Consider the following 16,711-nt stretch of genomic DNA (forward strand, 5'->3'; position numbering starts at 1 on the left):
ACACGTGATAAATTTGTAAAAGCTTATACTTTTGAGAATACGATCCGATTATTCGGATTTTTTATTCAAGTCATTATGCATTTATTATTCGTGATATAAAATTTTTGATGATTTTGTAACGAAGCTTATTTAGTCTCTTATTCCCATTATACTGTATGATAAACTAGTTTTGTTCTTTTGGTTTACTAATGATTTTATAAGATTTTAATTAAAACTTATTTTATAAAAACATTTTTTTTAAATTTTTTTTTTTTTAATTTTTTTTTTTTTTTTTTTTTTTTTTTTTTTAAATTTTCATCCTTTTACCCTTAACGACAAAATATCAGTCAAATTATTCAATTGAGAAGTCACTTTTTAACTCTGAATAATGAATTTTCCTCTTTGCATTTTAAATTCCTTGTACGAAGTAAAAAGGAAATATTGTAATCACGAAAAGTTTCAGGCACCAGATATCCATTTTTACCGCTATCGAATGCGATTTAAATATGTTTTTGTGTGCATCTGTACGTAAAGACAGAATAAAGGATTCCCCCCCCCCCAAAAAAAAAATTCTAAAAATAATTTAAAATGTATTCTGAAGAGAATTTTTCGTGGTTTCTGTACGTACGTATGTATGTATCTCGCAAAGCTGAAAAACCAGTAACCTCAGATCATTGAAATTTTGTATACAGGGACTGCTATAACATGTAGATATGTATCTAGTATTTTGGTTGCAATCGGCCGCACCAAAAGTTTATAAATATATGTATCTATATATATATATCCACTTTGTTACTCGGCTCAGTGATCTCAGTTTCTTTATTCTTATATGTTTGTAAATTGTGCATTTTTTGCTTTAAAAATGATTGAATTATGTTTTTTTTACCTTCCGGTTAAGGTTTTTATGCCTTTAGTAAATCTGTATGCAATATTTTTAGAAATATCAACAATTTAAAAGTTGTTTACGTGCAGCTAAGCCTAATTATTTTTGCCATGGCGGCCATTGCTTGTTTACATTTGAAAGATCAGAATAGTAGATTTGTTGCCAATCTAGAGAAAGTAAGCTTCGCAATAACAAAGATAACGCCTTCTTTCATTATTGCGAATTAAATCATGCTTAATCCATTCTGGAATTTATTCGAGGAAATAAGTGTTTAAGATTTACTTCATAATTTTCAATACAGATATTTTGAGATTTTATGTACTTTTTGCCTTGTAGCGAATTGAGAACTGAATTAAGAAATACTGAATCACTGTGAAAAACTGTTTCTTTTTGTTGTTGTTATCGTTTTTTGCTTAATTTCTTTTATACATCGTTTTGGATTTATTATGGTATTTGAAAAGAACATGTGGCAACGATTAGATAATTCTTCAGGTGATATAAATTGTGTGCATTCTGAGTTAAAAAATGAACGAAATGTAACGCTGTTAAGTGAACCTAGGGCCAGATTGTCGCTATGGTAAACAAATATAGTGAATTTTAAAGAGTGCTTTTATTGTATTGTGGTTTATGCGCTATTGCCAAAGTAGATTTAATTTAATCCAATAAGTTTAAATGAAATGCGAAAAAAAATGCGTATAATTTAACATCAGATTTTTTATTGAAACAAATGGTTGAACAAATCTGGCGATTTTCGAAAATCGTTGCGAAATCAGAAATTACATTAAAAATTTCATTCAAAAGAATTTTTCTTGCTTTACCCGATAACGTGAACAGGAAAAATTTTGACACATTTAGTTCGTTCATTAAAAGAGGGGTGAAAAATTGTTTCATAACGAAATTTTTAAAAATCTAAATCATATTTTAAAAGAACGGCGGCACCACATTGTATTGTCATCCAAAATAAGTTTGTGTGCAGGTTTTGTTAGATAGTTTATCAGGGTATCAAATTTTTGTTCATTGTGATTTCAAGTTAAATGGAACCTTGTATAAGTTTTTATTGACAGAATAGCGTTGGTATAAAAACCTGGCTGGCTAAGAGAATTAACAAAACCCAATCAGAAAGTAGAAAGTAATTTGATCTTCTGCAGTGGTAGCGTTGCACCGTCTGTCGATTCTAGGTTATCTAATAGTTCTTGGGATAAGAGTTCAAATTCTTCAAAGATCATCTGGGGAGCGAGCTACCCATTCCTTTCTGTGAATATATTTACTTTCCAGGACCTCCTCAAAAGCTTGACTCATATATGGCCGTGCATTTTATTCATAAAAGCAATGTCGAGACCAATGGCATCTAGGAAAAGACGCAGAGGGAGTAGGATAACATCATCATCTCCGGTAAGTGAACATCTGTCGAAAATGTGAAGCTTCGTCCATCTTTTCATCATAATACCTCCCCAAACAGGTACTCCAGTACCAGTCTGCCAGTCTCTTTTTCTCATGTTAGGGGGGATGAAAGCGTATCCCTACCTCTCTCAATGTAAAATGACGTTGAGAATAGTTATTTAAAGCTGCAACGACTCTCATCCCTGAAGGGGACATGACTCCATTAATGAGGCGTCCAGTCATTGTTTCTGTATATTACTGTAGACGGTGCCGCCGATGGTCTGCTGTCAGTAGGATGCAGTGTTAAGAACGAGGAACGAATAGGCCATCTTTACGAAGTTGTCAGACCACAGTAAACGGGAATGTCCTGTCCTCCGATAGCTGTGCACAAGTGCTGAGCTACGTTGGCCGCTTTCGATCTATTTTCGCCTGTAGGGCCATGTATTGATCCTCCATCAGCTTCCGTCCGTCATCTGAAAGGTTTTTCCAATTTCGCGAAACAATAGCTTTATCAGTTCCATAATTTTGAGCAACAGGTATCAAACTATGCTCCTCTCTCAAGCCCGCCAATCCTTCTACCATGTGTAAAAAGGCGTCCTGGTGTTTTCTCGTGCCATATTACGCGTACGATCTCACATTCAACCTGTAAGTGGCTTCTTACTTCCGAAGCTGATTCCTTGCCTTATGCGTGCCAAGAGAGTAACATCAGAGATTTTGGTTTATGATATTTGCTATGCATTAGATTTCTCCTGATTTGGCTTTTGATTGTACTGATAATAAGAACCCTTTTAAACAACTCCGTGATTGTGTGTTGAAAAATTAATTTTTTGATTAAATTTTACTCACTAGTGTAATAAACTACCTGAACTTTAAAGTTTGAACTTATGTAGAGGAAAATTTCGACTTATTTTCGTCAATAATTTAAAACATGATTTCTTCCACGAAAGCTAATTACATTTTGAGAAGGTACTCACTTTAAGTGAAATGCAATAAATCGCCATTTTTTCAAATGTTTGCATGGTCCAGAAATTTTAAAATTAAAAATGTCTTCACACCTGCCTTTTTGGTATTGTCAGGTGGGATATTTGTTTTTAAAACATGGATAAGTTCAATTCTTCTGGTTAAGATAAGCTCAGATTAAGATTCTCAGATTCTACTGAAATTTTCTTTAAATTGTACTGCACAATATTTTAAGAAATGGACATTAATTGACAAATTTAAAGCGATAGTTATATATTTTTTCTAGCTACGTATATTCTGTCAAACTTCTTCATGTTATTAATATATTATTATTTCGAACAGATTTCTACACATTCCAGTTTCTTACCGGAAACACTCCTCGAGTTTCAACAGAAGGCAAAAGATTTCTTTGATTTTGAGCAGGAACACGTAATCAGGTTTTGCATTTTCATTTTCTCATTTACTTTGTTATGACAGTAATTGCAAAATTAATATGTTCTGTATTTTTATATTAGATGCTTACACATCACGAGAATAATTTTATATTTTATAAAAATAATGCTTATTTTGTCTTTTGGAAGCTTTCTCTCGGTTTTTTAATGTGTTTCCAATCATATACTTTATTACGAATATAGAAGCTGAAAATAAAGGTTGCGGATCATTTCCATTATAAGATAAAACTTATCAGATTTTCTTTCCAAAGCTAGGATCGTCAACATAACACATAAAGCAAGAAATCATCGAGATTCTCTTAAAAGATTTTTTAATCATGAAAAATATTATCTTAGTTAATTATTTCAACAAATGGAAGAAGCAATAGAATGACACATAGTATAGTAAACTATTTTATTAGCAGTATTTACTTTGAAAACAAGGCATTGTTATAAGAGGTTAGGACTTGATATATAATTTAAGGATGGCTATATCGGAAAATCGGGCAAATGCATATGTATGTACGGAAAATTATTCAGACCATCTTCTTTGGAAAAGATAATATTCAAAATTATTATTGTAACTAAGATGATTATCAGATAAGGTAGAGGGACAAAAGTTAACCATGCACTAGTAGTTGACAATTTCAGGGGAAAAACTTCAAAATAAGGGATATTTTGGGTTGGAGTTCGTGCAAACCTGCATATAAGACGCTGCTGCCGTCTAGTATCACATTTTATCAACTGCCAGTTGATATGCCTATCAGTTAAGTAATGGCTGACAGGGAAATTTGTGCTCTCCCAGATCCTGCTAATTCTTGCCGCCTGATTACCATTTTCGGTTATTGATTGATTTCGGTTTTTGTGTAAGTACAGTTATTTATTTGTATTTTTCAATTCGGCAATCAAATATTTATTAATGCATGTATTATTGAACAAAATGACGCGTGAGTTATGTGGTTTATTCTTTATTTTTAGGTGGTCAACTACTGGAGAAGAAACTTTTTTTCTAAATTATTTATAATAATTTTATATTACAACTTTTTTCAGTAAAAAGGATCATCATTAGCTAGGTAGGCAGTTGAAAAATTCCGTTAACTACAAAAAAAAAAAAAAAAAAAAAAAAAAAAAAAAAAAAAAAAAAAATTAATTACTGTCTCCACAGCTAATACTGTTGACAAGTGAATGAGAAATTTCCTTTAGCTGGTCAACTACTGGTGCCTTTACCTTACATATAATTTATATTTATGCCGTATAAAGCAATATGTACACTATCGTAAACGAAATGAACGCGCATATAGTTTGTGTTTGTAGCTCATGGAAAATTAACAGTAAAGCAACTGTTTAATCAAATACTAGAAAACAGCCTCCATTTTCTGCAGTGCCGCCCTAGCGGACGATTTAAAAAAAAACCTAACAACTCACCATTAGATCGAGTTTCGGTGGATTTGTGCACGGATATAACTTTTTCCGTTGTCCTCGAGTAAATTTCTTTATATTACTTTTATTAATTTTCTCCCGTATTTCTTTTATTGTTTTATTCTTTTATGTTTCCATTAATTTTTTTTTTGTTAAATGTACGAAGTTTATATTAAAATTCAAAACTTCTCAGTTACTTAAAGTTTTTGGCTAGTCGGCAAAACAAAGCTACGTAAAGGTGGAACTCTAAAATTTAAAACTACTCAAAAATGAAAAGTCATGCTTCTTACAGCAACACAAGCTCATTTGTTTCTTCTAGCTTTTCCTGTGTTAAAGGAACCTCTGGTGATACAAAAATTTTTGATTTTTGCCAAGCCGGTAATAAGTAGCCACTCTCGCATGTGAAGCATTTATCCAATGCCCTTGGTTTTATTGTAAATCAATTACGCAGTTATTAGAAGATTTGTTTTACGTGAAGTTTAATTGTTTAACAGTTTATCATGAAGTGAAAGTGTATTTAATTTTGTAAATATTTAAGTATTAAAGAAAAGAATACTAAGTTATATTAGAGACTTTTGAACTATTAAAAATAATTTTACGTAAATTTATTTCGAGATTTAGACAAAAATGCCAAAAGGACCTTAAAATACTACCTATAGGGCTTGAAGAACAATATACCTACCTATAGGGCTTGAAGTTACAGATAACATAAAAGTCGTTCAGCTGTGGCATCTGATAACGAAAACTAAAACTTATGATGAATAATTTATAAATAATATGTTAAATATCATTACTGATAAACGCGTAGCAGCCGGAAAAGGAGTAGAAAGGCTCCAATTGATTGAAAACCAAGCAAATGAAGACATGGCTAAAACAGAAGCAGAAGAATAAAGATTAACAAATGAATGCATATTTGAATTGATAAAATTAAACTTTGAGCTAGAAGTTAATAGAATATGCCAAAGGAATCTCTTTCTCAAGACTTGGAAGAGCTAATTTTGAATTGAGTCATACGCTTCCAAAACTTAACCCAAAGAATGATCAGATAGGGCATTATCTGATAGTGTTTGAACGTCAATTGAAGTTCATAAATATGCCTGGAATTAATTGGACCATTAGCTCCTGAGATAAATCAATTATTTGTTAGAGAAAACGAGGAAGCTTGTAAAGATAATGCAAAAATAAAAGTTAGGCTATAGGGCTTGAAGAACGAAACCTATCAGCTGTGAGTCTTATGTGATTTAAACATAAGACTCACAGCTGATAGGTTTCGACAGCTGTTTTCTCAACACAGAAAATTTGCAGAAATTTCATAGAAAAGTTTTGCGTTTGAATTTAAATCTTATTTTGAAAGATGGGTCAAAGAACTGAATATCTCTAGTTTCGAGCAATTACGAGACTTGCAACTCACCTGAAGAAAAGAGCAGCTCTGGATATGAAACAACATTTTGTGACATTTAAAAAATATGGATAATCTGTTGGAAGTGAAAAAAAGTTCGATTGCTAAGAAAATGTGAGACTTAGAAAATGCACCGTAAAGTACAAAAAAACAAATTTTAAAGAAAGTGTTAAATGTTTTCCAGAAAGACAATTTCATGCATCAAAACGTTAATCATATTACGAATGCAAGGTTTGACAATACTAAATTTACTAATTCCAGTCAAGAATGGAAATTTCTTATTCATTGCTATGGTCGCTAACATTCTGGTTTCATACAATCAAAGTACTCTGAGAGTAATAAGAGTTCAAAGATGAAACTAAACTGTTGTCAATTGTGTAAAATAGTATGTAGCTAAATCCTCCGATTTACTGACCAGCTTCATTTTTAACTGGTTTTGGAGAAAGATAAATTTTTTGTGCCGGTACAAAAGCATCGCGTTCCACAAAATACACGATCACACAAATTCAGACACAAAATATTACGATGGTACTAGCAAATGGCAAGAAAAGAAATGCCCAAGCTTTGACTATGATTCTAAATCATAATGTTGAAGGGAAGTATGAACGTAAGAAAATTATTGCTTCAGACGTTATTCGGAACTGATTTTCTACAAGCTACGGCAACAGTGCAGAACATCCAGAGTTGGAACTTTGGTATTTTAGTGAAAACTCACAGAAGCAGTATCCCCTTTACAAGTCTGAAACTACAGTGACTCCAAACGCAATAAGATCTTGGAAAGTAATATCTTCAGAAAAAACAGAGTTCCCTGACACTTCTGTTCAAATGATGGGAACAGCTAATTCTGTAAAGTTGAGAGATGGTGAAGGAGAAGATTTCGCGAGAGAACAAAGGATAAATTAAACTCATTGTTAGAAGAGTATGGAACTAGCTTTCAGTCAGAGGAAGATTCCACTCCTTATATTGAACACAAAATACAGAGTGGAAATAGTTTACTTGTTGCCGAATCACCATATAGAATAACACCTACGAAGAAAGAGTTGTTGAAAACGGAGCTAGGTTCGTTACTAGCTCCGGATATCATTGAGGAATGTGAATCAAATTATGACAGACCAGCAGTGTTGTTCCTTAAATTTAGTAGTTCTATCAGACTCTGTATAGATTATCGGAAGCTAAACTCAAAAACTATTCCAGGTACCTATCCACTACCCAGAATGATTTTTGCTAACTGAAGCCAAATCAACGAAGTGGATATCTGCACAACAGAAAGTTATCATCAAGTTCATGAAGGAGATTAAGAGAATACTGCCTTTGTTTATCCATTTGCTACCTTAAATTTTTGCGCAACGCGCCTTCAATTTTGAACGATTTATTGAGAAACTTAGATCAATTTTAAAAGATTTTTTTTACATTGCTATACCTCGGCGATATCATAATGTTGAAACCTTTGACGAATATTTCTCAGATTTGAGAAATTGTTTGAAAGATTTCTATGTTTAAACTAAATGCGAACAGTAGCAAATGCCATTTTGCTTGTGTTAAAGTAAAGCATCTAGGTCACTGGATTACAGATGAAAGTATAGAATTAGATGCCGACAAATTATCTTCAATTCAGAAAATACTAAACCAACAGGCGTAGAGTTGGTTCAGCCTTTTCTGCAGACTTATTCCTGGTTGCGAAGGTATGTCCCTAAAGTTTCAGAAGCTGCTAATCCTTTTAGTGACTTAACGGAGGTGACGCAATCTCTGTCCAAGGTAGGTCACGTCCTGTCTGAACAATTTAGATTTTGGAGGGGCATTGGCTTCCTTCAATTTCAGGAGCATCTTCCTAATCTTTTTAAATGCTCTTCAAAACGTTTCTCTACGATGATCATGTCATCAGCATTTATTCTCGGACCTTGCAATCATTTCGTCGAAACCTAGCTGTTGCTGGTTCTCCGTTGGTGCATCACATCACTTGATCTTATAAAATGTCGTACTCTCCGTTTCCATTACTTGTAGTGCCATTTCTTTTTCTTTCAAGAATTTTCGATGCTGATGGAACCTCTACGCAATTTCTTATTGATACTGCATTTTTGTTAGACTGTGACTTCTACAAAATATCTTTTGAAAGAGTTCGCTCATATTTCTTTACCTGACCAATATTTGCCACAACATTCTCGCCCATTGTTGATTTAGGATACACCACTGCTTATCTTATTTGTTCTAATGAAGAAAAATTCATCTGATTTAGAGAAAAAGTTTCCTGCTTTGTCTTCAGGTACACATGAAAGAGAATGTTGAATGCTGAGAACTTTTATCTAACCCATTAAAATTACACAGGCGGCGTTTCCTTATAATTTTTTGTTTTCTTCTTGCTGTATCCATTACGGTTAGCTTCGTCGACTAAATTTATATAACTGTCATTTTGAACTTCGAAGCTCTCCTTTCAACGAATAATAACTTATATAAAGGGTAACTAATTTTCTTCCTAGAAACAACTGAATTGGTGCCTTTTCCCTGTAGTATCGAGTTTAAACCTCTTCAAAGCAAATGCTAACTCATTGACTCAGCTATCCCAGGGTTTATGATGATTCTTCCCATAACTGCGAGTAATCTTAAAAATATTCTTTTTTACCCGCTCTGCTATACTGAGGCCAATAAAGGACATTTCGAAATATCGTATGCCAAGCCCACCACATAGTCACTCAAATATTTGATTAGCTAAGAGTTTTGCTGTTCTCTGAAATTCCTTTTAATGAAGTTCCACATTTTAAAATGCATTTATTTAGAAAAAAAATCTGACACAATTTTTGCGGGTGGGGGATCTTTTGAGGGCGACTATTTCTATCCACTTTGAAAACTTTTGCATAAAACAAGAGATTATCAATAATTTCATAATACGAGGCTCTCTTTCTAATAGCCATTACGTATTCGCTTTCGAAATTGTCAGGATCTTTTCAATAAGCATAAATGTTTTAAAATTCTTGGTCCATTTGTAACTCGGAAGTAATTTTCGCACGGGAATCAAGAATTTTTGCAGCTAACATAGCATATTTGAGTTCGGTCTTCTCTTCATCTAATTTTATTCTCGATAAATCATCGGCACGGCATTCTCTTTTACTGTTATATGTTTACATAATTTAATTAAATTCTTGGAGTTTAAGGCCCATCTAATAAATTTTGGCGATAATTTTTCTAGAAATACAAACGACTCACAGCAACATTACATGAAAAATTTCTAAGCGGTGTTTCCCCAAAACACAGTATGAATTTCTCAACAGCTAAAACACATTCTAAATTTCTCCAAACACTCTGAATTTCTCAATCGCTAGAAGAACTCCTAGTGCTTCCCTTTATGTAGCTATATAATTCCTTTGAGTAGGGTTAAGAGTGTTAATAAAATAAGCAACCTGCTGTCCGTTTTTGCATCAGAACGGTGCAATATGCGTAATCTGAGGCATTTCTAAATTTCTATTGACTTCAGGAAATTCCAGCACTGGCGCTTGAATTCAGGTTTGCTTAAGACGTTCGAATCTGCTTGACCGATCAACGTAATTCAGCTAACAGCCGTTTGGCTATCTTCGCAAAGCCTTTGATAAAAGTTCTAAGAACATATGCTAAATATAAGGACAACCTTTCTGCTGTATTTGGTGGCGGATAAGTTTTTAATTCAATTATTTTTCAGTCTTCTATCCCAATTCTTTTTTTATATATCTTATAGCTTAAGTAACGATGCTCTGTGGCTGCGAACAGCATTTATTGTTTCTTCTTTCTTCGATTTGAAGCGAAAATATTTCGTGCAAATCCCTGATATGCTCGTCTATAGTCTTGCCAATTATAAACATATCAGTTAGATATATAAAGTACGCTTTCCGAGGGCAGGATATAATATTATATCCATGACCCCCCCCCTAAAAAGTCGTGAGAGACACCGGATAAGCCAAATCGAATTCTCAAAAAACGTCCAAACGCCGGTGTGTTTTTTTGGGTAACTACTCTGGTTTCAAATAGACTTATTATAAATATATCTAACTAAGATCTAAAGTTGTTATGCAATTCAGTAGCTTAATTTTTCTAACTATTTCTTATTACTTGGCAATATATTTTACTAGGGGAAATGCATTTACAAAGGCTCTTTTAAACAATTTGAACTTGTAAATCTCACATTCTGGTTTACTCAAATTTTCCATTACCCTTATACCAGCTCAGTGCCTGCCCTTTAAATGCAGCAGCTGCTGTCATGACGTTTTAGATTTTTGATATCGGATAAAGCACAAAATGCGAATCTAAGTGTTCAAGAAAATATTTTCCGAGCTTCTATCAAAAGTCACAGCAGGCTTCATTCCTGCCCACATCGTATCCACAATGAAACCAAATCCTTCCATAGGATTTACTAGTGTTAGTGGAGCTTCTAATCTTGGAGAGGCTAGTCTAAAAGTTGACCTACCTTGCGAAATAGTCCGATATTTCTTCGGGCGCATAGGTTAAAACTCTTTCAATATTGGAACTGTGACTAACCTTTTGGTAGACCCATAAGCGACTTATCACAAAGCCCTGAAGTACAACAGAAACTTGAGAAGAGGGTAAAAGACCCTTTATTTCAAATTTAAAAGGTTGAACCGAAGATATACTCAAAATTTATAGTTCTGACATTGTTTATGATCAGAAACTCAAAGTAGAATTTCAAAAGTAAAGCTGAATTTAAACAATTAATAGCCAAAGGCTACATAGAGTAGTTTGGCTCAGAACATCACCAAGTGTTTAACTATCCGCAATTATAATGGAAGGCCAAAGTTACGAACTCTTACCTTAAAGTGGCAAATCTAGTAACATGGCCATTAAGAGATGGAACGCGCTCTGTCTTTAACAATCTGAAAACCTTGAACTCATCTACATGCACTAAATGCACTCAAACTCATCTACATTCCAGTGTGTGTGTGTGTGTGTGTGTGTATGATTATGGCAAAGCCTCGAGGGCTATCTGCCTAAGGGGAGGGATGCCTTCGTGGAGGACTTTCTAAGGGAAACTGGCTCTATACACGTTACACATGGGGAAAACCACGAAAACGCCCATGCAGCCAGCCCGTTCGCGGGATTCGAACCTCGGATCGAACTACCAGTGTTCAGCGACTTTACCGCTCGGCCGCTGGTGGGCACATTCTAGTGGGAAAACAGAGTGAGGAAAGTGTTAGTTCTTTCATTCCGTAAATCCAGTACTGGGCTTTCTGCAACACTAGTAATACCTCAGATGAAATATACACAGATGAAAAAGCCCTAGAGGAAGTGGTATCTGCTATATCGAAAACAATGGAGTTATTTACCAGTGGCAAAAGAAACTGGGTACTTTTAACTCAGTTTTTCAGGCAGATTTGCTAGCGATTACAGCAGCCATAATTTATCTGTTGGAAGCGCCTTTGGCATTTAATCACATCTATAAGGACTCGACTTCAAGTTTAACTGCAACAGTAGGGACTGTTTCACGCAGTCCGTTAGTGAATAATATTAGACATGCTACTACAAGTATTCCATTCAGACAATAAGGCCTTCATCTACACTGGATGCCCTCACATGTTGGTATATATGGCAATGAAATGGCTGACCATATTGCCAAAAATATGGCATGTTCTACCAGACTCCCAGAGTTACCGGCTCTAAAACTGGTCTCTTTTCTCAAGAAACAAACAATGTCTAAACTTATGACTAAATGGCAAGACAAGTGGAATATAAGCAACACAAAACGAAAAGTATATATCTACAACCGATACTTCAGGTCTCCTTGGACAGACATATTCCGCCTTGCTATACAACTCACTCTTTGATGGGCCCCTTTTTCTCTTATCTCTAAAGCTTTAAGTTTAGAGATAATGCATCTTGTGAATGTGGTGAAGAAGGCAGCTCGGGCCACTTTGCATTTAGCTGCAATTTACGTAGAGATCAGAGACTCAGGCAGCCAATTGATAATAATAAGCCTATGTGGTACAAAAGCCTCCAATATAATAAATATGCAACCAACTGGCTCAAAAGTATTATTGACTGATGTGCAGATAAATACTTTAAACAAAAGCAAGCAATTTTAGCATAACCAATTCAATAAGGGAATACCGCAAATGAATATGAGGGATAGCTCATTTATAATTGTACGAAGATTACAGAAAATTAGAATGTTGGCAGTACATTTGTACTGTGTTATGGTACAATACACTGTATAATGTATTTGCAACTGAACGTGCCTTGTAATATATCAGTAATTGTATTATATACTGGTAATTATATTTTGGAAATTACCCATTAGTATTGGTATTTGCAAGGATCTTATAACATTTTAGCAATTGTATAGGTAATTATTTGGTAGTTTTTTTGCATTATTCCGAGGTTGCGTTATAACGTACAATAACTGTTTAAGTGTTAGCAACTACATAATTGTATAATGTACTGACTTTTAATAATTGTATAATGTACTGGATTTTGTAAGAAGTATTTCTGTTTCAGTTTATGAAAAAAAAGGTAGCTGAACAAAATATTAGTATGTAATCAGTAATCAGGGATCGTATCTATTTCAGTTACATGTTGATGAAATATTGCGTTTCGTAATTGTTAAATGTAATAGAGAATGTAATATGTACTAGATAGTGTAAGATGAAATTATCTACTAATGTATGGGTGTTTATGTGAGTATCGTTTGCTTCATTTTATTGTTGCAAACAGCGTAAATTCCTTTTGTTTTTCTTCCTTTAGTTTTGAACTTTATGTGTGGCAACAAGATAATTGATTGATAGAATTGTGTTTGTGACAGCCATGTAGAATGGCTCGCTTATTTTGTATCAATTATTTCGCATCGCTGCAAGTGTAATTTAATAAAAGTGTAGGAATACAGTCCATTTGTTGATTGATTATTGTTTGTGAAGCATATTAAGTGTAAAGACCATTTATTGTTGGTCAAAAGTCTAGCCGGAGAGCTAGTAAAGATAGTGACTGTTCTAAGTGTATTCTAACAACGCAAATATGCATATGGTTGGTGAAAATTATCCACTTTGTGAGGTAAGTGGATTTTGAACAAAAATTCGTTTAATTTGTTGTTAAATTTTAAGAACAATGTTGTAATACAACATAGAATTCGATTTCATTTTAATAATAGTGTTAAGTGATTTAAGAACAATTTCTGTTTTTGAATTGATCAATTATGAGTGAACTTATAACTTTTAAAACAAAAAGAGCGGTCTCACGCAGGAGTGTTACTAATTATGTAAAGAAAATTGAAACTATTTTAACTGCAGAAGAAATTAATTTAATAGAACTAGAGGAATGTGTCGAATTATTGACACAAAAAGAAACTGAGTTAAGGAAGCTTGATTCTGAAATCGAAAGTTTAATTACAGATACTAAAGAATTAGAAAACGAAATAGATAATGTTCAGGAGTACACAGATAAAATTTATTTGTGGAAATTTAAAGGTGAAAAAATATTAAAAAATCAAAATAGTAAAAATAATTCTAATAGTGTAATTTCAGAACAGGTTCTTGACAATATTAAATTACCCAAGTTAACATTACCGACTCTTGGTGGTAATATTACAGAATGGATAGCTTTTAAAGATCTTTTCAGTGCTTGTGTAAGAAATAATACAAATTTATCTAATGCTCAAAAATTGCAGTATTTGAAGGCTTCGTTGAAAGGTGAAGCATATCGCATTATTCAAACCATTCAAATTTCGGATTGTAATTTTGAAATAGCATGGAATCTATTAGACGAAAGATATTCAAACAAGAGAGAACAAATTTTTGCAGAATTATATATTAAATATAATAATATATAATAACAATAACGAATTATATATTAAATATAATAATATATAATAACATAAATAAAACGTTTAATATAAAATTATATATTAAACGTTTTTTAAGTTTACCAACTATTCAAAATGAATCAGCATTTGCTATTTTAAATTTAGTTGACAATATTAATGAAGTAATTCGTTCTTTAGAAGTATTGAATCAAACCATTGATAATTTTGGTGAAACTTTAATGACTTATTTAATTTTGCAAAAATTAGACCCTTCTGCAAAATTATGGTGGGAACGTCAGTTAAAATCTAATGAAATTCCAAAACTTATGACTTTAATTGAATTCCTAAATAACTATGCAAGAACATTTCAAAATAGCAAATCAACAAGTAATAAGGTACCTAAATCTGTGTTTCAAAATAAGAATAATGTTCTGGTTGCTACTTTGGGTTGTGGTTATTGTAAAGAAGATCATAGTTTAGCCAAATGTTCGAAATTTCTAAATTTATCGGTTCAGCAAAGGATAGAATTTGTAAAATCTAATCCTTACTGTTTTAATTGTTTATCTAATATGCACTTGCTCAAAAAATGCAAGAGTTTAAATACATGTCAACATTGCTTTAAGAAGCATCACAGTATTTTGCACATTGTAAATAATTCAAAGAATAAAACTCAGTTAAACAGTATATCTCCGCCTACGCAATCTATCATTAAAAGAGATGAATTAACGAGTCCTAAGGACGTTTCAGTTACAGTTTGTGCCTCTCATTATGATTCCAATGCAAAAGGTAATCAAACCAGTCACATTTTATTGTGTACTGCTTTAATAAAAGTTCAAAATTCTAAGCAACAATTTGTGAAGTGTAGATGTTTATGTGACACTGGATCTCAGAGATCATTTATTTCAAGGGATCGTGTGAAGAAATTAGGATTACGAGTGAAAGATAATTCCATTTCTGTATCATGTTTAGGAGAATTTAATACTATAAGTAATGGGGAAGTCGATTTAGTATTCACTTCTCATTTTAAAAGTGATATTCGTGTATCAACATCAGCGTTTGTACTGGACAAGGTGACAGATAATATTTCCTATGTATCTTTGCCATCAATCATCTTCGATAACTTCAGTGATTTACAATTAGCTGATCCATTATTTTTCAAGTCACAACCAATTGACATTTTATTTGGAGTAAATGTATTTCTGCATTTAATGACGGGAGAAATTGTCAAACGTGGTCCTGATCTACCATTTGCTCTAAATTCGAGGTTGGGATGGATAATTTCGGGTACTACAAATTTTGAATCTACAAATTTTGAGCCAGTATATGTAAATCATTTGAATACAAACACAGATGAGTTAGTAAATTCTTTCTGGGAGTTAGAAAAGTTTCCAAATGTACAACCTTTAACAAATGAAGAAAAACTTTGTTAAGAACATTTTAAAAACTCGCATTTTAGAGACACATCAGGTCGTTATTCAGTTGCATTACCATTCAAACATAATAGAGATATTCTAGGCGACTCCCGTGAAATGGCGTACAGAAGATTTCAATACTTGGAGAAGAGACTGTTATCTATGAAAGAAATTTACAACCAGTATATTCAGATTATGAAAGAGTACTTTTCACTAGAACACGTAGAATTAGTGCCAGACACAGATTATGAATTAGAGAATAAACACTATTATATCCCACATCACTTCGTGTTGAAGAACTCTAGCTTAACAACAAAATTGAGAGTTGTTTTCGATGCGAGCGCTAAAACAACCACAGGTGTTTCTTTAAATGATACACTAATGATAGGCCCAAAAATACAAGATGACTTAATTTGTATTTTACTAAGATTTAGACTTCATAACATTGCAATAACCGCTGATATTAAAATGATGTACAGACAGATAAAGGTTCATGAAAAAGATATAGATTTTCAGAGAATATTATGGAGAGATAGCCCGTATAAACAAATACAAGTTTGTCGTTTAAAAACAGTTACATATGGAACTGCAGCTGCTCCATATCTTGCAACCAAAGTTTTGAGTCAGTTAGCGATTGATGAAGGATTGAACTTTCCAAAGGCAAAGAATATAGTTTTAAGAGATTTTTATGTTGATGATATGTTAACTGGTGTAAAAGATTGTTCGGAAGGTATTGCACTGATAGACGAATTGAAACATCTTCTAAAAAGTGGTGGCTTTGAGCTTCACAAATGGTCGACAAGTGAACCGTCGTTGTTAAAAACCTCTGGCTTAACAAATACAGATAGTGACAATATTCATCGTGTAATAGAAGACAAACCATTGAAAGTTCTGGGATTGGAATGGCATCCGGAAAATGATGAATTCAAATGTAATGTCGGTGTAACAGAGTATCAAAGTGTTCCGACTAAAAGAATTATTTTGTCATTCGTAGCAAAACTATTCGATCCATTGGGGTGGATAGCTCCGTTTGTAATTCTCGCTAAAATGATCCTTCAGCAATTGTGGAAATTACAGTTA

The sequence above is a fragment of the Stegodyphus dumicola genome, chromosome 11, assembly GCF_044657685.1.
Source record: "Stegodyphus dumicola isolate Sdum_Otavi_A_Nest chromosome 11, ASM4465768v1".
Classification (NCBI taxonomy): Eukaryota; Metazoa; Arthropoda; class Arachnida; order Araneae; family Eresidae; genus Stegodyphus; species Stegodyphus dumicola.